Consider the following 26,855-nt stretch of genomic DNA (forward strand, 5'->3'; position numbering starts at 1 on the left):
ACGCCGCCACGTCGAGCCCACCATGGTTTCAAACTCCCGTGCGCTTTTGCGCATGAGGACGAGCAAGTTGAGGACCAGCCCCATCGGGATCGGGAAGATGGACGGACAAACCCCTCTTCGATGAAAGTGAGGTCCCTGACTCCCAAACCGGCATATCCACACCGCCCGAAAAAGATTTGTTGCTGGGGCAAGACGAAGCTGCAGCTACATCAGCCTCTTGCGCCAATTTGGAAACATCTGGCGCCCAGCTGACCAGGTCCACACACCATGTGCTGGAGGATGCATCCACCAACCCCGGTGCCCTAACTGACGCCGTCGGGAGCAAGACCAACGCCGAAACTGGGCTGGATTGCGTGGCCCATATGGACCAAGCCCAGGAAGTGGAGGCCGCACCAACATCGAGCCCTCCTGATGATGCACGACCCGCCGCAACCGTCGAACGAGCGGCCGCGCCCACCCAGTGCCGCGCAAGGCCAGATCGCTTCGCCACGCCGCGCGATCACGTTGCGCGGACGTCCGCGCGCTACGCCCGTAACATGGACGCTCGGCGACTTCCTCGCCGCCGCCAGCCGGTCACCTCTCCCGCGGCGCTTCCCACCCCGGGAAAGCGGCCATAGAGACAGCCCCTGAACTTCTCCCCAAGACGGGGACGATCGGCATCTGTAAGGAAGGCCACCACAGCGCCTCCAACGGCGAGAGAAGGGCACAAGTGCAGCTCCTTCGCACCCTGGGCATCATCGGCATCAACCAGAGGATTACGGCCGAACAGATGAAAGCATATGATGAACTGTTTGCAACGCCCATTCCCATGGAGATCTTGAAAGCCATCGCGGCCCTTGTCGATCGTGAGATGCCAGACAACCCTGACGCGCCACCATGCTCCGTGGTGCCTGCCGGCGACCTCCTTGAGGTCTAGGCGTGCACGCACAACGCCCACGTCGAGTTAGTGTCTATGGCTAGCAACATCAAGATTGTAATATGGAACGTGTGTGACCTGAACGCAAGAGCTAGGAGACTTGGCATTAGATCGCTCATGGCCACCACGGACGCCTCAATCGTTTGCCTCCAAGAAACAAAAATGAATTTGATCTACTCGTTCACCGTGTTGGAGGCACTTGGGCCGGAATTCGACGATTACACTTACCTACCCGCGGATGGCACTCGTGGCGGCATATTGCTTGCGTGGAAGAGCAGGACGGTGTCCATCACCGAGCCCACGTTCAGCACCAATGCCATTCATCGCAAAGGTCGCCATTGCCGACGGCGTACCTTGGTGGATATCCGTCGTCTACGGTCCCCCGAGAAGACACCGACAAGATCGCGTTCCTCCGGAGCTTTGCGATCTTCGGGATCTTCGGATCGATTGTCCGGAGCTCGGATGATATGTGGAGACTTCAACTTGATTTATCGAGCGGAGGAAAAGAACAACGGAAACCTGGACCAACGAATGATGGGCCGCTTCCGGCGGTGCCTCATTGATCTTGCGCTCAAGGAAGTACACCTAGTCCAATGGGCAGTCACCGCCGACACTGGTACACCTCGATCGCATGCTCTGTAACACGGATTGGGAGGAGCTTGTTGGTGACTGCAACCTCCGCTGCCTCGCATCCGTCGTCTCCGACCATAGTCTGCTGGACTGCTCCCCGACGCCGCCGATGCACCGCCGCTTCCACTTTGAGGACTATTGGTTGCGGCTGGATGGTTTCCAGGAAGCTGTGTTGGAAGCTTGGCAGGCCGTGGACGACACAGACCCATTCAGACGACTAATGCTGCGCTTACAGAACACGGCGCGGAGACTGACCAGCTGGAGTGCAAAATCGGTTGGCACCGTGAAGCACAAGTTGGCACTTTCTCGGGAGCTGATCCTCAAGTTCGACAAGGCGCGCGAAGACCATGTGCTCACACCACACGAAGGTTGGTTGTACAAGAGCCTAAAGCTAACCTACCTGGGATATGCGTCGCTGGAGCGCACCATCGCCCGCCAACGAGCTCGCATCGCCACCCTCAAGGACGGAGACGCGAACACATCGTTCTTCCACAGACAATGCTCCTACCGCTGCCAAAATAATAGGATCCACAGCCTCTTGGTCGACGGCCACCTTGTCACCGACGCGGACGGCATGGCTGATGCTGCATATTCGCACTTCGACAACCTGCTGGGCACGGCCGTCGATCGCGACTGCACGCTTAACTTGGCACTGGCTGATTGACCCCTCCGACAACCTACTCGAGCTGGACGCGCCCTTCACCGACAAGGAAATGCGGGCCGCGGTCAAGAGACTCCCGGCACGCAAGGCACCCGGGCACGGCGGCTTCACGGTCGAATTCTGCGCGCGTGTTGGGACACGGTGAAGCTCGATCTCATGGCACAAGCTGCGAGGCGAGAGGTTTTCGGAAGGCCGAATCCAGGCCCTCATGACGTTGCTGCCCAAGCGTCCCGACGCACACGAGCTCGGTGACTATCGTCCCATCAGCCTGATCCACCTAGTTGCCAAAGTCTTCGCCAAGGTGCTATCCCTCCGCCTCGCACCGAGGCTAGATGACCTGGTGAGTAAGAGCCAGAACACTTTCATCAGCGGACGAAGCCTCCATGACAACTTCATACTTGTGCGCCAGTCCATGCGCCTACTGCACCAATTGCGCGAGCCAAGGGTATTGCTGAAGCTCGACCTGGCAAAAGCCTTTGACACCATCTCCTGGCCGTTCCTGTTCGAGATTCTGCGACAATATGGCTTTGGCACGAGATTCCTGGACTGGCTGGCCATCCTCTTGAGCTCCGCGAACAAGCGGGTCATGATCAATGGCGATCCCGGTCCTCCAATCTGGCACCGACGCGGCCTGCGCCAAGGAGATCCCCTGTCGCCGCAATTGTTCGTCCTTGCGGTCGACGCCCTGGGCCACCTCATCAAGCGCGCAATGGAGCTGGGCGTCTTACAATAGCTGCACCAACGGAGGCCTGTCCCCGAGGTCTCTCTATATGCTGATGACGTGGTCCTTTTTTGCCACCCAACACAGAGCGACCTGACCGCTGTCAAGAGCATCTTGCACCTATTCGGCAGAGCCTCTGGGCTGCAAGTCAACTACGACAAGAAGCTCAGCCGCATTGCTAAACTGTGAGCCTGAAGATGCATCGCGAATCAACGAAACACTCGGTTGCCAAATCGCCGAGCTGCCATTGACGTACCTGGGAATACCGCTCACCATCAGGCGCCCCACCACCGCGCAGCTGCAACCGCTTGTTGAGAAGGCCGCCAGCATGCTACCCACCTGGAAGTCCAGATTGATGAACAAGGCTGGCCGACTCACCCTGGTGAAATCCGTCTTGAGCGTCATCCCTGTTCATCAGCTCATGGTGTTGGCCCCGCCAAAAAAAGTCCTCAAGCTACTGGAAAAGATCGAGCGCGGCTTCCTCTGGGAAGGGCGCGCCGCCACAAACGGAGGCAACTTCCATGTAAACTGGCGCACCGTCTGCCGCCCAATCTCTCATGGCGGGCTGGGCATCCAAGACCTGAAGAGAATGGGGCTTGCGCTGCGCCTGCGATGGTTGTGGTTCAGCAGGACAGACGGGAGCCGTGCCTGGAACGGACTCGACCTCCAGCTTACTGCCCAGGAGCAAGCCATGTTCTTTGCTTCCACACACATGGTCCTAGCCTCCTAGGTGATGGACATACGACTAAATTCTGGGATGACAGATGGCTCAATGGCCGCTCCATCAGCGAGCTTGCCCCACAGCTGCATGCCTGCTTTCCCAAGAGGCGGAGGAAGACCAGAACAGTTGCAGATGCCATGCTAGACAACAACTGGGCACGCGACATCCACGGGATCCTCGGCGTGCACGAGATCGGGCAATACCTCCAAATCTGGCGCCAACTGCAACTGATTACCCTAACAGACATGCCCGATCAGCTGCTCTGGAAGTGGAGCCCTAGCGGCGCATATTCGGCGCGCTCCTGCTACCTCGCCTCCTTCCAGGGATCGACCACTTGCCACGCTTGGAAACTAATTTGGAAAAGTTGAGCGCCCCCGCGGGTCAAGTTCTTCCTATGGCTGGCCAACAAGAACAACGGCTGACCGTTTGCAACGCCGAGGCCTCCAACACAACAACCCTCGGTGCACCCTGTGTGATCAAGAGCCGGAGACAATGCATCACCTACTCATCACATGCCCTTTCTCGAGGCAAGTGTGGCATGAGACACTATCCTGGCTACGACTGATATGCCGGCCACCTGATGGAGAGCCATCGCTCAACGAATGGTGGCTGGCTCACGGCCAAGCTTGCCACGCCAAAACTCATGCGCAAAGGTCTGGCCTCCGACACGCTTCTAACAGCATGGATGATCTGGAAGCAGAGGAACGCCTGCACCTTCGACAACGAGCGGCCCTCGATCTCTGTAACTATGGATAGAATTAGGAGTGAGGCGGCGCTTTGGGCGAAAACCGGAGCAGCCGGTCTTAGAGACATCATCCCAACCACCTGGGACGTGCACTAATCCCTATATCTTTAATTCTGCACTAACCCTCTTAGGAGGCCTCTTCTCTTCTTCTATGCAATGAAAAGAAACGCAATGTCATTGCGTTTTCTCGAAAAAAAGTTCTTACTTCAAAACCCATAAAGGATGTGTCTCCCATCTTTGGTAGCTTGATACTGATAACACCTGACGTTGTTCATGCTCTGAAGTCCATGCCACATTTTCCTTACGGTGGGACAATAAAATATCCTTGTTGGGAATCCCCTGGTCCCTTCTCTTTTTCATTGGATAAATTTGGGGTTACTGGAGGTGCAATGCAAACACCGATCAGTACAAATATAAAATACTACTTTAGTGCATCAGATGGGTTTTTCACGATTACACCAAGCAAGTGAAGTAAGATAAACATTATATTGCGGAAAGAAGCTACTGTTGTGCCAGTGACCATTTTGTAATAAAAGTAAGAGAAATCAGCAAGCCCAAAGCACCATTTTATTCTTAAGCTAAACAGAATTACATGGTAGAATAGATGCTTCAATATTAGAACCTATATGAAATCGAGTGAATTAAATAAGTGACACCTAGGAGGAATTAGTAATCAAATTACTTGAGGTAGAAGTGAGGATTGTATCCAGGCTGTCTCGCCCACCACCCATGGTGCTATCAAGTAAACCCCCTTGGATGATTCTTGCGTCAAATTGGGTAGATTTTTTAGAAGTTCCACTGGAGTAGTTAGCTAACGTAGCTTGCTTAAAATGGCTGGCCAACTTATGTTCAAATCATTCAAATTGGATGTCATGAGAAAGAAGCTAAAAGGTGGTAAGTTACTAGGGGTCTGCTGGTAATTTCGTTCAGCTTGAACCAAGAACATGCAAAGGTCAAGCTTAATCTGGAACTTAAGTTGATTTTTCAGATCAAAAGGGGCCTCTACCCTTGGTTCCATTTGAGAAAATGAAACCCTGTAGGGCAGATTTTCAAGGTTACATTACATTGCATTTTGGATTCCAAACTAACAAAAGCAGGGCAGAAAGGAAACTGAAACTGAAACTGGAGGAAGGTTTTAAAGTTTCTCTATAAATTTTAAAAAGCCCCACTTAACTCAATCTTAATCCAGAACTCAAGTTCATTCTGAGCCAACCTCAACTCAAGTCAGCTATGTGTGTGTACTCAAATCACCTGAATTTCAGAATTTCTCCATTTGGCTAGAGATCCTTATTTGTCTAATATAAGGTAGTAAAACGAAATTCTTATTTATGATAGGATAATTAAATAAACAAAATAATCTGAAACGATTGAACTATAAAGCATGCATAAAATACAACCAAACAGGATGAAACATACAGATTTAAATTTAACAACCACCAGTCTCCAGGCACAACTGCTGAGTAGTCTGCAACTGCATAATTGCTTCTGTAACAAATTCATCGATACAAGGCTCCCCTTTTATGCACCTGGTAATACAAGAATGAAATAAGATAAGATGATGATGCAAATAGGATAATTTGATTGCATACCATGTAATATATTACTACTGATTTATTACTACTTGATACATTTAGTGGTTATAAAAAAAAAATGTTTCATAATAATACATAGATAACACTGAAAAGAAAAATGATGAAAATGCATACTAAATAAGAGAACACCAAAAAGGGTCAACGACTGATAATTAACATGCAGGAAAATTATTAAACCCGCCAGGTAGGGGTCGACCACTCGACCCTACAGCCTTCTTCATAGGAAAAAAAAGATACTCTATCCACTGAGTTGTCAGTTTATTTATTAATTTATTTTTATAACTGAAAACTATAGGGGAGGCCCCGACAGTAGATTTTATAAATACGAACAAATATGTACAGGGAACAGAGGGGAGAAGGATGATCAGAGGGTGTAGCCCCAGGATATAAACAGAGGGCATAGCCCAAGAAAAAACCTTACAGCGCATCAAACCACATAATCATGGGCATTCTAGCACCCTCCTTCAAATGGAAGGATAGGAGAAAAAAGGTCCCTTTTGAAAGAGAACCAAGCACTAATACTAGGAGTTGTTGTTTTTCACTTTTTGGTTTCTGGATTATTAGGGGCGTGTAACACCCAAACTCTTCCCCTTTTCAATGAAATGAAATAGAAATGCTTTTTGCATTTTCTCAAAAAAAATTGTAAAAAATCTTAGTTTTTCGGTTGCCAGATGGACCAGCCAGCTAGCCAGCCATAACCAGAAGTTCAAAGAAGAAAGGCTTCCCAAGCGAAGATCTTGCTAAACAAACCATGTCTTGGCTCAAACTGGTCCGGGCTCAAACTGATATTAATCGAGAGCCAGAAACGTTCTCTGGAATAGCACCTCCGAAGGATCCCTCCTCACAGAGATTGCAAAACCCATTGTTGTCCATCCTGGAAAAAAAATCAGAAGCAGGTCTTTTGTGTTGAGACGATCGTTTATTAAGAGCCAGAAAAAGAAGACTTGATCTTGTGGGTGCATTTAGACTTCCAAAGTCACTTCGACAAGATTGAAGACGGTACATGATAGCATTGAAGAATAAAGAATTTTGAAGCAGAGAAGGTTGGACCCCAGCTATAAATCCAGCAGTTAAGGTCATTTTCGTTGTAGGTGGCTTGAGACCAAGGTTTAAAATAGCGCGCTATTTCTCCGCTAATACCACGCAATAGCATATTTGAAAGGTCTACGCTAAATTTTAATAATTTTGCTCGCTATGGCGCTATTTGTGAAATAGCATGATATATCGTGCTAAAACATCATAGCGTTAGCGCGCTATCTTTTCAAGCTAAGTTGCTTTTCACTTTTCGGTGGCAATGAACTACAATATGTTGATTCCTCTTCTAGATTAGAACTTAATATCGCTAATGCTGATGATTCTTAATAAAGAATTTATACTATGGTGTTGCCTTGTGGAATACTGATGTTAGCCTTACGAAAAATTGGAGATCTATTTGTTGTATGTGGTTATGTATGTATGATTCAGTTATTTTTGGACTAAATACCCAACCTTTTTAGCGACATCCTTTATTTTAGACTATATTTGATATATTTTTAAAAACGCTATTTGAAATATAGCACGCAATTAGCACGATATAGCGTCCATAGCGTTTGAAGGAGGCCGACTCTATTTTATTTAGCACGCTATTTTAAACCTTGCTTGAGACTGGATGACCAATTGCCTAAATTCGTGATACTTATCGAATACTTGAGCAGAAAGGGGGAGGTGAAAAGCATCAATTGGATCATTGAGGGTTACAATATCTTTGACACATGCGAGCTTAATGCAAAAGAATAAAGCCTAGGGAATTTGGTGAAATGAGTCTCAGCCTACCAGCTGTCACACCGAGAAAAGGACCAAGTCTCTAGAATAGAAAAAGTAGGAAGCAATCCTTTCACGTTTCGGACAAAGCTTAAGGATATCTGTCTACCAGAAAGATTCAGAACAGAAAAGGCAGGAGGTAATCCTATTATTTTTATTTAATCGCTATATGTTTACAAAAGAACATACCAAGTATCAAACATATCAAGACAGCATCTTACTTTGTGTGCTACCCTAAATAAACACATTGCTGCAATTTCATAGCATCCAAAGATCTGTCAACCTGATACAGTGATACTGTGATATGTGCCCTGGGTCAACCCAACTGTGCATCTAGTTCTGCAAGGTGTTGCAGAAAATTACTACAGTGCCACACCCCCAGGTAGCGGTCTAAGCTTCCAGATTCAATAACTGAACATCTGCATTTCGGTAACCAAGTTTATTAAATCTTTTTCTTCTACAACCAAGTCCTACAGACTACAAGATTTTGGTTATAAGATGGTGCTGGTATAGTCCTTTGCCAACTTGTACAGACCAAGAAGGCTAGTCCTCTAGGAAGAGATGGTTTGTTTCTGCTCATCCAAATAATGAGACCAGATCCACAAATTTACCAACTACAGTATTATTGTCACCTCTCCACTGTCCCAAATGCCTTACTCTCAAGCTTTGCTGATTCTACTCTACCAAGAGTTTTGGTTCCACAAATTGGCTACCCAAACAATAATCAAAAAGGAGTACAAAAATTTCCTTGCTTGTTATCTTTCTGTACCAATGTAACTCTATTACTTTCTGTTTCCGATTGTAAGTAGGACTTGCATAGTTGCATACGAAATGCTATAACCAATCGTATCAATTTTGTAAGATGGGTTGATGTCTCACTCGATTGTCTTTGTCGGTTGACGTAGCATTTGCAGAAGCTGGTAGAGGCTAGGGTTCTACCGGGTCTAGGGCGGAGATTGTAAGGGTGGAAGTGAGGGCGGAGAGGTTGGAGAGCTCGGCGCCGGCGGCTGGGCGCCGTCGCGGAGGAAGGAGGCGGCGGCTAGGGTTGGTGCGGCGGGCGCAGGGTTCTCCCGTCTCCTTCGAGGAGACGAGACAGTAATGATACCGAATTATTGTCCGATTAATCTCGAAGGGATACAAGTGTTTATATAGGAGGACGGCCTCCTCGAAACCCTAATTTACTTGGGCTAAGCCCACAACTAGCCACTAGTGGGCTTCCTACGTGTATAGGTCAGACCGACCATAACATCTCTCCCCGCCTTCTCAAACAGCTCGTCCTCGAGCTGAACTTCTGGAAACCGGCGACGGAGATCTTCAAGCTTCTCCCAAGTCGCCTCGTCCTCGGGCAAGGCCGGTCCAATGCACCAAGACGTGCCAAACACCACGGCGCTGCCGGGCCTTCAACACGCGAGCCACACTCGCCGGGCAGGCTCGAGACGCCCATCCGAAGTAGGTGGAAGAGCCGGCGGTGCGAGGGAGGGTCGCCCGGTAGGCCTTCGGGAGGCCGACGTTGAAGACGTCGTGGAGGCGCGAGCCCGCGAGCAACTCAAGGCGGTAGGCGAGCTTGCCGATGCGCTCCAAGACACGGAAAGGACCGGCGTAACGAGGTCCCAACTTGCGCCCGGAGCGCGGGTCCAAGGACCGGGTCGTCCGATGAAGAAGGCGTAGCCGGACCCAATCGCCCGCCGCAAATTCCGCCTCGCGATGGTGTGCATCATAGTACTTCCCGGCCAGCTCGCCGAGCACGAAGAAGTCGGCCGGCGCGCCTCGGCCGGTATCTCGTCGCGGGTACGCGAGCGAGTCATCCGCCGTCTCGGTACGGGCCGTGCCGGACGCATAGGGAAGCATCGCCGGTGGTGGCCTCCCATAGACCACCTCAAAGGGAGTAGCGTGCGGCGCGGAGTGGTAGGACGTGTTGTAGCGATACTCAGCCCACGCCGGCCCGGTCCACCCAAGCTCGTGGACGATCCCCGGTGATGCAGCGCAAGTACATGGCGATGATCTTGTTGATGACCTCGGACTGGCCGTCCGTCTGAGGATGAAACGCCGTACTCATGCGGAGCTTCACGCCCGCCAACCCAAAGAGGTCCCTCCAAACGTGACCCGTAAACACAGGATCACGATCACTGACGATGGAGGACGGAAACCCGTGGAGGCGAACGATGCCGTCAAAGAAAGCGCGTGCCACGGACGCCGCCGTATAGGGATGGCCCAGGGCGATGAAGTGCGCGTACTTGGAGAAGCGGTCAACCACCGTGAGGATGACGGACTTGCCGCCAACCTTCGGCAGCCCTCGATGAAGTCCATGGAGATGTCCGCCCACACCGGGACGGCACGTCCGGCGGGCCGCAGCAAGCCTGCCGGACGAAGCGTCTCCGTCTTGTTCCGATGGCAGGTGACACACGCCCGCACCCAGTCTTGCACCAGGGCGCTATCCCCTGGAATGTAAAAATCAGCGCGGAGACGGTGCAGGGTCTTCTGGGCGCCCTCGTGACTCGCGTGAATGCGCCAAGGACAAGGCCCGGTGGCGCGGGTCTCCATGATCCGCACGAAGATGCGGCGGCCATGGAGTAGTCCCTCGGTCCGGGCGCCATGGCGCGGCCGGCTCGCCGTCGGCCGGCGCCGGCGCAGCTCGCCGCGCATCCGCGGCCGTGGCGATAGCGCGGCGAACCTCGTCGATGAAGGCGAAAGATGGCCCGGAGTGGATGCGAGGGCTGCACCGGACCGTGGGCGCGTCCGCGGTGTCGTCAACGTCTCGGCGGGACAGGGCGTCGGCGACCGTATTGAGGCGGCCGGGCGGTACTCGACGGTGAAGTCGGCCGAAGAGCTTGCCGATCCACCGGTGTTGCGGCACGGTGGAGAGGCGCCGATCCAGCGAAGAACTTCGAGTCGTAGTGGTCCGTGCGCACACGGAATGTCCGGCCCCAAAGATACGCCCGCCGGTGGCGCACCGCTCGGACCAGCCCGATCGGCTCGCGCTCATATGCGGCAAGCTTGTGGTGGCGCGCGGCGAAGGGGCGACCGAAGAAGGCGAGTGGACCCTCGCCCGGTGAAGGACGGCGCCGAAGCCAATGCCGGAGGCGTCGCAGCTCCACCACGAATGGCTCGTCGAAGTCCGGCATCTGAAGAACGGGACCCGTCGTGAGTGCCCGCTGCAGGGCGGCGAAGGCCGTGGCCGCCTCCTCGTCCCAAGAGAAAGCGTCGCGGCGGAGCAGGCGCGTGAGGGGCGCGGCGATGAGGCCGAAGTCCTGGATGTATCGCCGATAGTATCCTGCGAGGCCCAAAAATCCGCGAAGAGCTCGTGGCGACTGGGGCGTTGGCCAGGCGGCGACGGCAGCGACCTTGTCCGCGTCCATCGCGACACCGTCGGCGGAGATGACGTGGCCCAAATATGCGACGGAGGTCGTGCCAAACGAGCACTTCGAGCGCTTGAGGTGGAGACGATGCGCTCAAAGCTCGTTGAAGATGATGGCCACGTGCTGCAGGTGCTCCGCCCAGGATGCGCTGTAGATCAAAATATCATCAAAGAAAACAAGCACAAAGCGGCGTAAGTAGGGGCTGAGCACGTCGTTCATCGAGCCTCGGAAGGTCGCCGGCGCATTGGAGAGGCCGAACGGCATCACCAAAAACTCGTAGTGGCCATGGTGAGTGCGGAACGCCGTCTTGGCGATGTCGTCCGGGTGCATGCGCACCTAATGATAGCCCGAGCGCAAGTCGAGCTTGGTGAAGAAGCGCGCGCCATGCAGCTCGTCCAGGAGCTCATCTACAACGGGGATGGGAAACTTGTCCTTGGATGTGACGGTGTTGAGGGCGCGGAAGTCAATGCAGAAACGCCACGTGCCATCGGTCTTGCGCACCAGGAGCACGGGGGCGCAGAACGGTGACATCGAGATCCGGATGATGCCCTGAGCGAGCATGACCGCCACCCGGCGCTCGAGCTCGTCCTCCGCAGCTGGGGTACCGGTACGGCTGCACAGCTACGGGTGCCGTGTTTGGCAGCAGGTGGATGCGGTGGTCACAGGGTTGCGAGGGAGGGAGGCCCTGCGGCTCGTCGAAGAGGTCAACGTGCTGCTGCAGTAAGTCGGCCAGGAGCGGATGCGCCTCGTCTAGCGCGGCGGCCATCAGGTGTAGCTGCGGGGATGTGCCGGTCTGCCCATGCCCGTCCGGTGGAACACGGCGGCCGCCCTCGCGCCGGAAGATGAGGGACAGCACGTCGAGGTCCCACGAGATGGGGCCTAAGGTGCTCGGGAAGTCGAGGCCGAGGATGAAGTCGTAGCGGCCCAAGTCGAGGCCGACGCGGCCGATGGAGAATGGCTCGTCGCCTACAAGCACGGGAACTGTCGCGCCACGCCACGGCACGTAAGACGATCCCCGTTGGCAACGGTGACGCCGTACGTCTCCGAGCCCGCCGGGCCGGAGAGCGAGGCGGCGCATGGCGGTCGCGGACGGGAAGTTGTGTGTGGAGCCCGTGTCCACCGACGCGGTTAGACGCTCCCCATTGATCGTCACCGAAGCGGCATCGTCTTTGCCGTTTTGATGCCCGCCATAGCATGGAGAGACACGACGAAGGCGGACGCGTCGGCTGGCGCGTAGGTCGTGACACCGGCCTCAGTGACGGTGGCGGCCGCGAGCTCGGCGGTGAGGGCCTCAACGTCGGCGTCGTCGATGGTCTCCAAGTAGAAGAGGCGGGCGCACGTGTGGCCCGGCGCGTACTTTTCGTCGCAGTTGAAGCACGGCCCACGGCGGCGCCGCTCAAGCCGCTCCGCGACCGTCGGCCGCTTGAAGGGCGAGTCGGCGCGAGGGAGGGCATGCGGGCGCGGCTGCCGGTGCGGGACGCGGCGGGGCGGTGGCCGTCGGGGCGGGTCGGGGCACGGGACGGCGGCCGCCACGTTGCGCGTAGACCTGCTCGCATGGCGAGGGCGCGCTGCTCGTAGGCTCGTGCGTAGTACATGGCCGTCCGCAGGTCCGCCGGCTCGCGCATCTCGACGTCGACGCGGATGTAGTCGGGGAGGCCGCCGACGAAGAGATCGGCACGCGCTGCCGTGCCGAGACACCCGGGCATGGCACGCGAGCGTCCGAAAGCGGTCGGCGAAGTCCTGGACCGTGCCGGGTGAAGGCGAGGCATCCCAACTCGGCAGGCGGCTGCCACGGAGGGTCGGCCCAAACCGCCGGAGGCACGGGTCGCGGAAACGCTCCCGAGGCGGCATCCCGCCCTCGTCTCGCTCGAGGGCGTAGTACCAAGTCCGTGCGGCGCCCGTAGGTGATAGGAGGCGATCCATGTGCGGTCGGTGCCGGGTTCGGCCCGAGTTCGGGGGTCGGTGGCGCCGTCGTAGGTGGCGAACTCCGGCTTAGTGAAGCGGGGCGGGCTGCCGTGCCACGGGCGGGACCACGGGGGCGCCTCCTCGGCTGGTCGGGTTGACGGACGTGCTCGCGGCGAAGGGCCCCGGAAACCCGCCGAGCCGCCAAGGCGGCGGGCGGGCTCGCCGGTCCGTCGTCCGCGCCGCAGTATGAGTGTAGACGGGTGCCGCGTCGGTCCATGTGGGAATCGGCGAGGGCGACGGCGGCCACCACGCGGGCCGGCCATTGCTGGCGGCGGAGGCGGCCGGTGGGGGCGGCGGCGTAGCAGCGGCCGGTGGTGGCGGCGGCGGAACGGCGGCCGGTGGGGGCGGCGGGTGCTGGCCGGCCTTGATCTCCGCGAGCTCGAAGCGGATGGCGCGGAGGCTGTCGGCGAGGTCCGCCAAAGTAGCGGACAGGAGGTCGAGGCCCGTCGCGGCCTGGTCTCCGTTGGCGGCGGCGGCGGCCCCCTGCAGCGCGTGGGCGCCGGTCATGGCGGCGGAAGTGGTGGTGGTGGCGGCGGTGGACGTGGCGGCGATGGTGTCGACGGGGGGGCTGTTGGAGCCCATAAGACCTAGGCAATCTGATACCAAAGTGGTAGAGGCTAGGATTCTACCGGGTCTAGGGCGGAGATTGTAAGGGTGGAAGTGAGGGCGGAGAGGTTGGAGAGCTCGGCGCCGGCGGCTGGGCGCCGTCGCGGAGGAAGGAGGCGGCGGCTAGGGTTGGTGCGGCGGGCGCAAGGTTCTCCGTCTCGCTTCGGGAGACGAGACGGTAATGATACCGAATTATTGTCCGATTAATCTCGAAGGGATACAAGTGTTTATATAGGAGGACGGCCTCCTCGAAACCCTAATTTACTTGGGCTAAGCCCCTAATTTACTTGGGCTAAGCCCACAACTAGCCACTAGTGGGCTTCCTACGTGTATAGGTCAGACCGACCATAACAGAAGCAGCTTTGTCCTTCTGAGGCAAATCATTTGACCATGGAATTCAGCATAACTTCTCTAAAGCATGTCCTCCACCTACAAGACATTAAATCAATGAACAGTATCCCCTTTCCTACTGGAACATCTACAAAAGAGCATAGTGTCACATACTGAAAACAAGTAATCACGTAGTAATGGGCGACCAACAAGAGCTACCATGTGGCGTTTTCTACTGTGCCAGGAAAATACATTACCAACTGGGGCAGCGGAGCTTGGCATTGGTTCGACCTTTTCAACTGTACGTAGAAAATATGTTTTGTACTGTACATAAAACTTCTACCACACGTCTGTGGGTCCATACTGTAGGAAATTTTATCCGTGGTTTAAAGTAAAAAAAAACTCAAGCAATGCCAAGGACTATGCGGACATAAGGGTTTGAACAATTCAAGCAATGCAAAAAAAAAAAACTTCTGTAACAGTGCATGAGCATTTAGATAGTTCAGATAAAATGTATAGATGCTACACAGTACATTACCTCGTTCTGAAACTTATCCAACTCAAAGGGATATTCGATTGCCATATCTGGAACAAGTTTGTGGAAGTTTGGCACAATGCCATCATCCCCAACAAGAAGTGTCAAATCCTATTAGTGAAACAGAAACAAATAACAATCAGGAGTTTGATTTCTTTAGAAAACTGTGTTGGTGCTTCTGCAACACCGACGAAGATAATGGAATAAGAAACACGACAGATGAAATGAGTTGCAATGTTTTTTTAACAAGGTGCACCTTCCTTGCCCTCCTATACTGGCTTACCATCACCTAATACACTTGTTTCTCTGCAAGTATATCTTGCACTTTGTATGATGATATTTTATCCAAGTCCATTTCATCTTCAGAAACATCTCCAAACATTTTTTGTTGCTTGACATCTGGAAATGGGAAATGGACGCTTTACATAAAACCGGATAAGACTTCACATTCTGAAACACATGTAGCCTATACACAGCTTTTACTTCAAGCGTCCCAAGCTTACATAAAGCTTTTTTTAGCATATGGATTTTATAAATTACTTCTTACTCCCTCCGTCTCTAAAAATAGGTTATTGTGGGATCATTGCGGACAATATTTTTGAACTTTGGTCCATCTTCGAAATGCTTTCATAATTTGTTTTTTTTCGTTTTCTGCTAGTATTAAAGAAACATATTCAAAATATTTGCATCAAGACTGAAAAGTTTGCCAATGTTGATTGCTGCCATGCACAAAGAAAAAGTGTGCCATCCTAACTAATACCAATACAAATTCAAAAACCATTTCATACAGCTGCTAGGTGAGTTGCAACTGAATGTTTTCTATTTGTGGTAATTTACAAGGCAAGGGTGTAGACTGTAGACTGACAAAGCAGAGATACAGTACCATGCTATCACCGATTCACCGCTGCATCTAAACCACTACACAGGCATGTAGTATGGTTGTGCCTACGGAACTTGGTGTTAACCAAATATGGTTCATGCTCTTGGACAACATAGCATGCTACATGCTCGCCAGCACAGAAAGCTTCATATATTCAGATGAAATGTACAGATGCTACTGAGTACATTACCTCCTTCTAGAACTTTTCCAATTCAAAGGGATATCCGACTGCCATATCTGGAACAGGTTTGTGAAAGGCATCCACAATGCCATCATCCCCAACAACAAGTGCACAATCCCTCGTATCTATGGGTGGTTGCTGCAATTCAAAACAAAAGTATACAGTCATGTGACTTGAACATATGAAGAACGATCACAATATAAATTAACATTGTTCCCTCATTCTAGCCGATGCTCACCGTCATCTTCGCAGGACACAGTGTGAACATCGTCTTCTTCCCAAGCCTTCACCTGGCTCAAGTGCAAACCATTGGCAACCGCGGCGGAGCGATTAGTGCCAGGCCATCACCCATAAGCCCACGCGCACACCCTTCTCCAACGCTGGCGCGTCAACGTGCAGGCCCCCCTTGATGGACCGGCCAACTATTCACTATCCCCCTCACAAAGTCTCTGAGCCAGGGATCCGTGGCACCATGGGCGTACGGCTCCAGAGGAGAGCTGGCCAGGTCGAAACCAGTCCACATCCCACACCCTGCCGTCATTGGCATCGAGGTCCTCCTTCATTGCTCGGAATCTCCGGCGGCTGCGGGTGCCGTTGAAGCACCAGTGGGTTTAGCTAGGGTTCACGCATCGGCATCGCATTGGGCAAAAATCAGAGACTGTGGGTGGCGTACCAGCACGAAGTCGGGCCCAGGGTCGAGGCAGAGGTGGCCGGAGAAGCTGATGCGGAACGGCGCCTCGCTCGCCGGCGACGCGGGGAGGCCGTCCATCGTGCGTGGCCCCCGCCATGAGGCTCCCCGTTGGTCTCTGGGCTGAACTTCGCAGCCGGAATAGTGTGCGGACGGACGGAGCAGCGCGGCGGGCGGGGACGGCGCCGGAGATTGGGGGCGGCGAGTGGCGTCCGGTCGGGTCGGCTGCCCGCATAGTCCGGTGCGTCGGGTCTGGCTAACCCAACATAGTCAATAACCTATCCCACAAACGTATAAAATATTAATTTCAAATATTTTATATTCCGAATTATACAAAAATAAAAAAAAGTGTAGATCTAAGTAGTTATCTTTAAATCTCCAAAACATTATCAGATTTTGTCATTTCTATCTAGCACAAAATAAAACTAAAAATTAGGTTGAGATTTTGCATGATTGTGGAATGTATTAATATGACAATCTTCAGAATTATTTTCGTATTTTTCGATAACTTGTCAAACTATTTATTTTATTTTTTCAAAATAGCGAGAGCACCGGAGCTGCGGAGCAAAAGGCACTTTTCGAGCAAAAAAAAAGAGTTTACGCTAAAAAAAATGAAATCGCATGTAATTCCATTTAAAATGGCCAAGTGACTTAAAAGAGTTTACAGGCAAACACCCGCATACACAAACACCAATTGATTGCATTGATTTTCAGTTTGAGTTTTTGTTTGTTTCTTCTTTGATGCAGCTCTTTCCATAAAAGCTTTCAAATCAACAACAGGACTTGTATTTCTCTTCATGTTTTGATCGAATACAACCTGTACAACTTAAAAATTCAAAACATAAAAAAAAATAAGATATACTGAATTTCGAGCTAATTCAGTTAATTGAATAGAAAGTGGTGTCAATTTTTACTGAACCTCAACGACCTTCAGATTATTCAAGAGTGTTCGTATAGCTTAGCTTTCGGGTACGAACAGAGAACCTGGTTTTGTCGTTCTAATGAGGCGACAAAAAATATCGAGGTTCAGTCTATGCACGATTCATCGGAGCAACAGGGCAACAGGCGCAGGTACAATAATAGAATCAGTTGATCACCTTGGGGAGTGGGGGCGAGCAGACTGCAGGCGTCGAGTCATGAGAGCATCTCCAGTCGCGTCCCTCAAAAAGCGTCCGGCATAAATGATTTGGGGCACGTTTGAGACCGCGCCGGACAAAAAGAGACCAAAAATCTGTACAAAAAAGAGTCCTTTCCAGCCGCGTCCCTCAAACAGCGTCCGGATGCATGCATTTTAATAAAGGGGCCACCCCGTGTGGGAAAAGTAGGTGAGAGAAAGTGTGGGGAAAGAGACTAGCGTGTGGGGACCAGGGGCTGCATGCATGCATATGGGCTCTCATTTTGTGTCCGGCGTCTCGGTAGAGACTCATACATAGAGTCTCTACGGGGACACCGGACACAAAATGAGGCTCTAATTAGCTTTGGGGGACGCGACTGGACAGCTTTTTTCCCCATTTCTTGTCCGCCGTCCCCCAAACGCCGTTTGGGGGACGCGACTGGAGATGCTCTGAAGACGAGGAGCGGCAGAGGTAGACCGCACTGCGTGGCCGTGATTTCCTTCGTCGCCGCTGTTGGCCGTCGTTTAGGGTTCAATCAATCAGCAACTTACTGGAAATCCAGAGCGAATGGGAAGAGTAAGTTACGCGAAAGACCAGACAATCGCGTTCTGGAAGTCTGGCGATGGGCACGCGTGTCGTAGGCAGAGCCGGAAATTCCTATTCACCGCTTAATGCGGGCGCGATCGCACGCGCCGCATAGCCCTGTCGCTCTATGGGCCTGGCACATTTTCTTTTGTACTCAATGCGCGGGGACCTTTCTTACAGGAACTCGCGATGCTTCACACTTTTTTTCTTTTTCTTTTCCCTTTTTCTGTTCGAGGTTTCGCTCAACTGTTTTCTGCTCAGTTTTCCTGCATGTTTTCGTGGTTTTCCTAGTTTTGACTTTTTCTTTCTATTTCCCTTTTCTTCATGTTTTTTTTATTTCTTCTCTTTTCATAATATAAATACATGTTCACATGCTGAAAAATGCCCATGAGAAAAATAGTTTTACGTTTTTCTTTGAATTTTTATTTGTTTAAATAAAATATTTTAATGTAAAAAATCAAGTCATAGAGTTATACTTATTGAAAAATCGTTCAAATAAAAAAATTCATATTTAAAAATTGTTCAAATAACATAAGTGTTCATCTTGAAAAAATGTTTGAATAACATAAATGTTCATACTAGGAAATCATTCAGATAAGTATGTTCACGGATTTTAAAACAATTCGTGGTCTGAAAAATGTTCACACGTTCAAAATATATTATTCACAGGTCAAAAAAAAAATGTTCACAGATCAAACAAAAGTATTCACAAGTTTCTAAAAAAGCATATTCACGGTCACGTGAGTTTTTTTTTGTTTTCAAGTTAGTTTTTCATTGTTTCTCTACTATTTTTTCCGGTCAGAACTTTTTCAATTTAGAACTTTTTTTCAAGTTCAATTTTTTCAGATTAAAAAAAAATTTAAGTTTGACCATTCCATAAATATGAACATTTTTTAATTTGTACATTTCAATTTGAACATTATCTAGGTTTGAAGATATTTAAAATTTAAACATTTTTTTAGTTTGAACATTTTTTAGATTTGAACATTTTTGATAATTTGACAGAACCTTCTCCGAACTTCCAGATATTCTCAAGCGTTGTTATGGCTAACATTTCAAAGTTGAAGCAGTTTAACCAATCACTGAATATCACTTGTAATATCTAAGTCAAATAAATATTGATGAAATGATATATTTAAGTAGATATCTCTCAAAGTCATATTACTGCAAGAGAAGTGTTGAAATCACAAAACAGAATATACTATAAGTTTTGTTAACTTTTTTGCTTCATATGCTTAACATAATGCAACAGCTTCACTTTTGTTCCAATGGCATGCCGTTCTTCAGAAAACACTATGCATTTAGGAAATAAAACTTGTTAACAATGTGGCCAATGATTGCCCCAAGAACATGCATTAAAAACTGATATTTATTTGAGTGCAGAACAACAGAAGAAATAATACAGAGACAACCCTTTTTCCTCATTGCATTAGGGGATCAAATTACAACTGCAAGGCAATAAACGGAGCTCAAATTACACCTGATTCTCTAGGTTCAGACGTTCAGTACATACTTCGGAAAATAAATAAGAAGAAGAAAATACAGGAAAAGATAAAAAGCCCTCTCCTTGTAAGAGGCCTCATATTACAGGGGACAAGAGATGACCCTTGTGCCTGCGAGGTGGATTTTGTAGGTAGTAGCCAGAATGGCGACCAGACTGATAGCGATTGTGTCTATAAGGCCGTTGCACTTGTTCCGTCCTTGTCTTCAGGTCAAGGTTTTGGATACCGGTTTGAAAAAAATCTCAGAGGGGGCTGAGATTTCCGGTAACCACGGTTACAAGAGATAACCGGTCAAATACCAGACGAAATTCTCAAACAAAATTTGAATTTTAAACTGAAAAATGTCTAAATATTTTTTAAAATAAGGTTTTGAGAAGAAGAAACTGAAAGATTTGTACAATGAGTTGGGGCATGGGGTTATAGTGGAGAGGAAACACGTACGATTTAGTTTGGCTAACCAGTCAGCCTAAATTCAAACCAAACTTGAATAGACCGAGATTTTTTGGCCGATAAATTCATTTACTGGAGGGGGCTGAGAATTCCGGTTACCGGCCGGTAACCGCGGTATTCCAACCGGTAACCAAATCCCTGCTTCAGGAGGTCAATGACATGAAGAAAACTCTCGGTGGTGGCCATGTGATTCAAAAAGTATATGCAATTGCCTCTGAGGCCATGATCCGGAGCCGAACACGATGCCCCAAAACAAGATTTCCCAAGCATAGTGGGGATTTTCCCCACTGTTTAACCTTCAAAAAAAAGATTTCCCAAGCATATTCCCACCAAGAAGGAAGACTCTATCAGCGCCAATCTCGTCCACCTCGCACCATGCTGGCCCTGAGAAATTCATCTTGTAGACGGCATGCATGGTTGGCTATCTTGTGCACATTGCCGCCATCGAAGAAGATGACGACAAGGAAGAGGTTACTGGAGGACTCGACCAAGTACATTGAAGCCATGGGCGTGCTTAGCGGCAGATCGACCATGTCAACCTCTATGGTGTCCAGTTTCAATCAAACTCAATGACCCCCATCTCACGGGCCGTTAACTCAAAGTAGATCTTGCCGCCGACGGCTGCGATGCCGTGGCACCTCGTAATGTTCCTCATACTCATCTGTGGGATCTTGCCTTTGACGTACATGGCGGGTTCGTAGCGGTGGCTGTCCCAGCCGGTCGCCTCAATCTTGCACACCCACATCTGACGGTCGTCGAGATCAAAGACCACAACGGCGCAGCCTGAAGCCGCACCTGGCACGTCAGAGAGCAAGCACTTGCAGCTTTCAGGGAAACCCTGCTCCTTGGGTGGCAGCTGGATCCTCCCGCCGTCTTGAGGCCGCCATAGGAACGTCTGGCAGGAGGCTGGGTTGAGAGCGAGCACCCAGCCCTGCGGGGTCACGAAGCAGCGGTAGCGTCGCAGCTCGTCGATGGCCACCGTGCTCAGGGCTTGGCTGGAGATGCTGTATTGCGTTGGCGGGTCATCGGTCTGTGTTCCGAGATCGTGCACGAGCACCGGCAACCTCGACGGCGAGACGCCTGGGTCCTGCCCAGACTCCATCTATCTCTGTCGGCGACAACCACGAGTAATTAATCAGGCAGCAGCGGTTGTGTGTTGGTATTCCTTCTTCCCTGAACTTGTGTTTGATTGATGCGATGCGATGCGCTACGTGCCCAGCCCACCTTATATAGGTGAGAGGACTGCGTTAGCCAAGTAGAATCGGAGATTGCAACCATCCTCGCGCCGGAATCGGACTGCTGCTGTGTGACGAAAACAGAGGTCACTCAAGTTGGATTCCTCGGCCGCGTTCGACCCGGATGTCCCGCGCGTGGCGTCCATGGCGATACAGACAGAAGCGCGGCAAGACGAGGTGCGCCGGGGAAGGTTTGGCAAGGAGATGGTGGTGAAACGGGTGTTCGTCCCGGGGGACACGGACTTCGACGGTTGTGTAGGTGGCGAGGCATCGTGGGTGGTCAGGCCGTCAGGAAGAAGTTCGATGCCGAGGGCTTCGCCGTGCCGGAGGTGGTCGGTCTGCTGGAGCGTCTGTGCCCGTGGTGGCGGCGCTGGCCGGCTGGCGGTGGCGCAGTGGCGCTGGTGAGCGGGTACTCGAAGATCTTGGTGCGGCTCTCCCTAAAATCGTATGGGCGTGCCCTCGGTAATGAATTGCTAGTGGTTGCTTGACGCATCCAACTGTTTGCATGGTTATAACTGAGCCTGAACGCACGGTTATTCTTCTTCTCAGATAACAATGTTTTATCGATCTGGTACTAGTGAAGAATATGTAACCTCCTCTATCCGAATCCAACTTGAGTGCATTGCGTTGCTTTGGTGTTTGCTTGAATCCAAAATCTGATCATTCAGCTATTCCCGAGGTGGAAGTAACTGTTGATTTCGACAGTAACTTGAGCACAGAAGCTGTTAATTCGCATGATCAGTTTGGGATGCATTTGTTGTTCTTCAACTTGAGTTATCGCGGATGCAGCAGTGACATCCAATCGCATGGTTTTGTGCAAGAATAAGCCTTCAAACTGAACCAACTTACTGTCAGTAGATAGCCGGGTCTTGACGCGGTTCTATACGATTCAGGTGTTAACATTTTCTGTCAGTTCCATGACCGGCCACCCAAGTCTTATTTCCTACCTCACGGCTACTCATTGGTGATTGGGTCAAACTGTGCAAGCGTTCAGGCTCTGTAAAAGAAACAACTTGTTCAACATGAGTTATGGAGAACAGCACAAAGACTAATACTGTATGATCCACAAGGCTACTGTGTGCAGTTGGCTGGTTGGAGCTCTGAATTTGTGTCTGTCTGGTCTACCCGCTGTTTGTCTTCCTCAGTGCTGCGCTCAGGCATGGCAGCGGGCCGCGGCGGCATGTACGCAATGTTCAGGGAAGATGGCCGTCATCCCTGGCCGCAGGCCGTACGTACTCACCGATGATAGCCGTGGTCTCCTCCTGCTCGTGCGCAGCGACGGGGTTACGTTTTCTGACCAAGTGACCCGTCGTGCGGTGCGGGCGGTGCTGCCGGTGCATGGCGAGGCGCGCCCACGAGAGCAGCGGTGCACGCGGGCGGAGCATCAATCTCCGCCTTGACAACGCACTGGAGGTACGCCGATGTCGGCGTCCGACAAGCGCACGGCGTCAATCCAACACTGAGCCTTGGCCTGGATCTCCTGGTCTAAGGACGCGGCCATTGGCGAGGCGCCGGCATGCACCGGTGTCGGTGTCGGTGTCGCGGAGCCCCACGACGCGGCCTGCTTTGTGGTTTTGTATGTACTAGTGATACGGACTAGTGTATGGATTTTTCTGATACACTGGACCACCTGCCCCAATGAAATGCTAAAAGGGACCTCTTATAAGTGCAAATGCCAAAAGTACCGAGATGGCACGCTGGCCAGACGACGCGTGGCGCTTACCGCCGTAGACCGTGGTGGCAGGCCTTGCCGCCGTTGCTCGTGGCGGCACGTTGGGCTAGTCGAGCTACCATTAACGGCAACGTAGAGCGGTGGGCCCTGCCGCCGCAGCCGAGGGTGGAACACTGGCCCTGCCACCACCAGCTGTGGCAGCAGGTTCTCTGCGCCGACAGTCTGTCAGCCTGCCACTAATGCTGATTTGGATGCCTCGATGCGACATTTTGGTTCTTCGTGAAAGCAGTACGGGAACTAGACCATCGAAAGCAACATTTCGTGTAGGATTTCTATGCTGATATAGCGAATAGATCACCGGCAGTCCATGCTAATTTGCCTGCAATTATTTGTCGGTACTGTTCGCATTAATTGAAGGCCATATAAGGCATACTTACCTAGGTCCGCCACAGCCGCCCCGCCGAATGCACTAGGCATACTAGGCGTTTCGTCAAAGAGTGGTGGATGGAAGAGATTCACAAGCATGGGCAAGGAAGGAAGTCCATGGCTACACTTGCATGTTGATATCTTGGGAAATATCGATGGAGTGAAATGCTCGAATCTTCCGAAATAATGCGTCCACCACGAATATGCTTATAGCAAAAAATCAAAGTTCAGGTGGCTATGTGGAGCTTGGCGGGAGCAAAAACATTGAGTAATGTAATACCACGAGAGTAGGCCGTTTCGGTTGACATTTGCTCAGCATGGGATTGTAAAACCTCTAAAACTTCTTATTATTCAATAAAGATAGCAAATCTTTTGCCATGTTTCAAAAAAAATCCTGCAACAGAAATCCAAAAGAAGTTGTGAAACTTCCTTTTTCAATATATAACAAAAAAGATACACTCAAAAATATATATGACAAAAATAAGTAGGAGGTGCTCATATGGGTAGAGTGTGTGTGCGTGCGTTCATAGAGATGAGTGTATGTGTATATGTATGAGCGTCTACGTTTGTACTGTGTTTCGCAACAAAAAATGAGGTTGTCTTCTAAGTTTGGGAAAAGGGTGCACTGAAGCACACCTCTTTCTAGAACCTATGAACTTTTACATCATGAGGGGCAAAAGAGCAACCAAAAATAATCTGCATGGACGTACCTTATGTCCAATGATGATTCGGCTGAATCCAGCACAGAGCTCCTGGATCCTGAATCTCTTTGTCATAAAGTTGGAATATCTCAGATGTTCCGTGAGCAATGTCAATGATCTCCAACTTTTACTAGTTAGAGCAAGGATCGCAGGTTCATTGATGCAGACGAAATTCCTCTTGAATCCAGATATACTTGCAGCTCCGCCATAGCTAGCAGTGAAATTACTCGACATGAAATCGTTGGTGTTGTTGACCCTCGGATTAGGGTCTAGCTTGGCTTGGCAGCCTAGACATTGCACTTGTAGACATGGCTGAGGAGCTTCGAGGATTGCGCAATGACGTACTGTTTGCCATTCACTTCAATATTGCGGACCCATGTTGTATGTTTGGGATCTCCATCCAACTGACGAACCAGTGTGGCCATGGGAACCCCACTAGCAACATTCCAGATGGAGATCGCTCTGAGCATTCCGGATTTACCGTTCTAGATAGCTAGGAACCTGCAATCCCCGGAGTGAAGGAACAAGGTGACAAGGTAAACTGGAGGTAACTGGCAAGTTGCTATCGAGCATAGTCCATGCTCTGTCAAAACCGACACGGCAGAACGTGCCAATTCTTGAGTCGGCGAGTGCTGCTATAGCCGCACAGGCACCGGATCCCGGCGGCAAGGAAGAGAGCATTATCTGGCGAATGGCGGACTTCTTCTGCTCATTCAGCCTGACGATGGTATCTGGGCCGCCAATAGGAAACCACTAGCTGCTAACAGCATGAAAGAGGCCCAAGTGGCTCCCAACAGGAGAAAGGAAGATCCATTGGTTCCCATTGAACGACTTCTCCAACGAAGAGGTCGTAGGCCGACAGGAGCTTGACGGTGCCACAGGTAAGAGGGTTGAGCAGGGTCACGTATAGGGCATCGTCAATGAGAGCGAGCCACCTGTCTGACGAACCATATATTCGACAGAGAGATGGGAGGTTCCTCGTGAAGTTCGACTCACATCCATCTGCCACCATCTAGAAGGTGTCGGTGTCGATGGGGTCAAGGTTTTGGCTACCGGTTTGGTTTTTTCTCGAAGGGGACTTGGATTTGGGATTGGTGGTAACCATGGTTACCAGTGTAACCGGACAAATAGCACACTAGATTTACAAAAAAAAAATTGAATTCAAATTCTAGAAATATTTAAATATTCTCGGATACCGCCGACCACCATACCAAGGTCAATTTCACGATGAGGGCGGGGGGGGGTAAGACGGAACTGGGCGATGGTTTGAGATCCATAGAGGTGTATGGTTGGTTGGGCGCCTAGGATCACCCCAAATTAAAACCGGCCAGGTTTCAGTTTATAGGAGGGGGCTGAGAAATTAGGTAACCATGGTAATTTTATCGGTAACCAAATCCCTGCTCGGGTCAAACGACAACATCATAAGTGGGGCGTAGTACTTGACGAACGGAAACACATCGTGCAAGGTGGGGCAGATGGATCGAAACTTGACGACCTCATGGCGCAACTAGGGCATCTTACCGATGCCCTCTAGGAGCTTCCGCAGAAGAGTGCTCCGGTTTGGATCCTTTCGAAGAAAATGCGGCGGCGCCATGGCCGTCGTGTATGGAAATTTCGAAGAACGAGTTACAAATAGTTGGTTGCTCAGGGAGAGGTAGTGTTGGGTTTAGATCTATGAGCTGCCAAAGATCTTGCCCATCGATCATACAAACACATTTGATGCACCTAGCTCGCGTATTTCAGTCAGGTATCAGCTAGAAAAGCATTTAATGCACGAGACTTGCATGTATTTTGAGAGTTTTTTACAAGACCCCAATTGGAACTCTGGATACATGGCCCAAACAACCCAGTGATATCTAGCTAAAATACGCCACCTAGAATGCACTGAATGCGTTCATCCGAATCGATGGGAAAGATCTTTGATGGCTCATGGATCTACAGACAGTGCCGCATCTCCCTGAGCCACCGACCATTTGCATCTCGTTTTTAGAAATTTCCATCCAGGACGGCCATGGCGCCGCCGCATCTTCTTCGGAAGGATCTAGACTGGAGCACTCTTCCACAGGAGCTCCTGTAGGACATCGGTAATATACTCCCGTTGCGCCACAAGGCCGCCAAATTCCAGTCCATCTGCCCCTCGTGCTCTTGTTCGCTAAGTACATCACCCCGCTTGTGATTCTTTCCTTCGACCCCGAGCAGGGATTTGGTTACATGCTAAATTATCACGGTTACCAAATTTCCCAGTCCCTCTGGTAAATTGACATCTCGGCCAAACAATCTTAGCCCGGTTTGTAGTTGGGTTGAGCCTAGGCGCCTAGCCAACCCTGCACCTCTATAATTTCACCCCATTGCTCGATTCCGACTCACTCCTCCCTCGTTGCGAAACTTACCTTGGTATGGTGGCCAGCGGTATCCAAGAATATTTAACTATTTCCAAATTTTGATTCAAATTTTGTTCTTAAATCTCGTGTGGTATTTGTCTGGTTACCAATCCTAGTCCCCTCCGAGAAAAAGATGGTAGCCAAAACCTTAACCTCGAGTCGCCCAACAACACCGTCGCCTTCTACACTGTGGCGGGCGACCGGGAGTCGACCTTCACGAGGAACCTTTCGTCTCTGCACGGCAAGAGGATACGCAATTCGCCGTATGTGTGTCTCAACATCATGTACAAGTCCATGTACGTGACTCTGGTGCCACATTGGAGATCCCGCCGGCAAACGACAAGTCATGATCTTCGTTCCTCTTGGTGGAAGCTAGTGGGAGCAACTTCATGTTGTTGGCCACAGGTTGTTTCCTATTGGCGGCCTAGGAACCATCATTAGGCTGAAAGATTTGAAGAAAG

At 50.9% G+C, this 26,855-nt stretch overlaps 3 long non-coding RNA genes across 4 annotated transcripts in view; all 3 read right to left on the bottom strand.

Moving 5' to 3' along the window:
* LOC124693498 overlaps positions 1-26,855 on the bottom strand; it is a 65,461-nt gene that overhangs the window by 24,221 nt on the left and 14,385 nt on the right. The gene's annotated exons all lie outside the window — the stretch shown is intronic.
* On the bottom strand, positions 4,458-8,704 carry LOC124693501. Its single transcript, XR_007000046.1, has 3 exons — positions 8,666-8,704; positions 5,811-5,920; positions 4,458-4,772 (listed from the first exon to the last, which is right to left on the bottom strand). It is a non-coding gene; the product is annotated as an uncharacterized LOC124693501 (long non-coding RNA).
* LOC124693499 lies at positions 14,065-16,202 on the bottom strand. 2 transcript variants are annotated; one of them, XR_007000044.1, is made up of 5 exons: positions 15,878-16,202; positions 15,649-15,777; positions 14,862-14,977; positions 14,582-14,689; positions 14,065-14,142 (listed from the first exon to the last, which is right to left on the bottom strand). It is a non-coding gene; the product is annotated as an uncharacterized LOC124693499 (long non-coding RNA). The 2 variants fall into 2 exon arrangements; XR_007000045.1 differs by lacking the exon at positions 14,862-14,977.

This window comes from Lolium rigidum, chromosome 2 (genome assembly GCF_022539505.1).
Source record: "Lolium rigidum isolate FL_2022 chromosome 2, APGP_CSIRO_Lrig_0.1, whole genome shotgun sequence".
NCBI lineage: Eukaryota > Viridiplantae > Streptophyta > Magnoliopsida > Poales > Poaceae > Lolium > Lolium rigidum.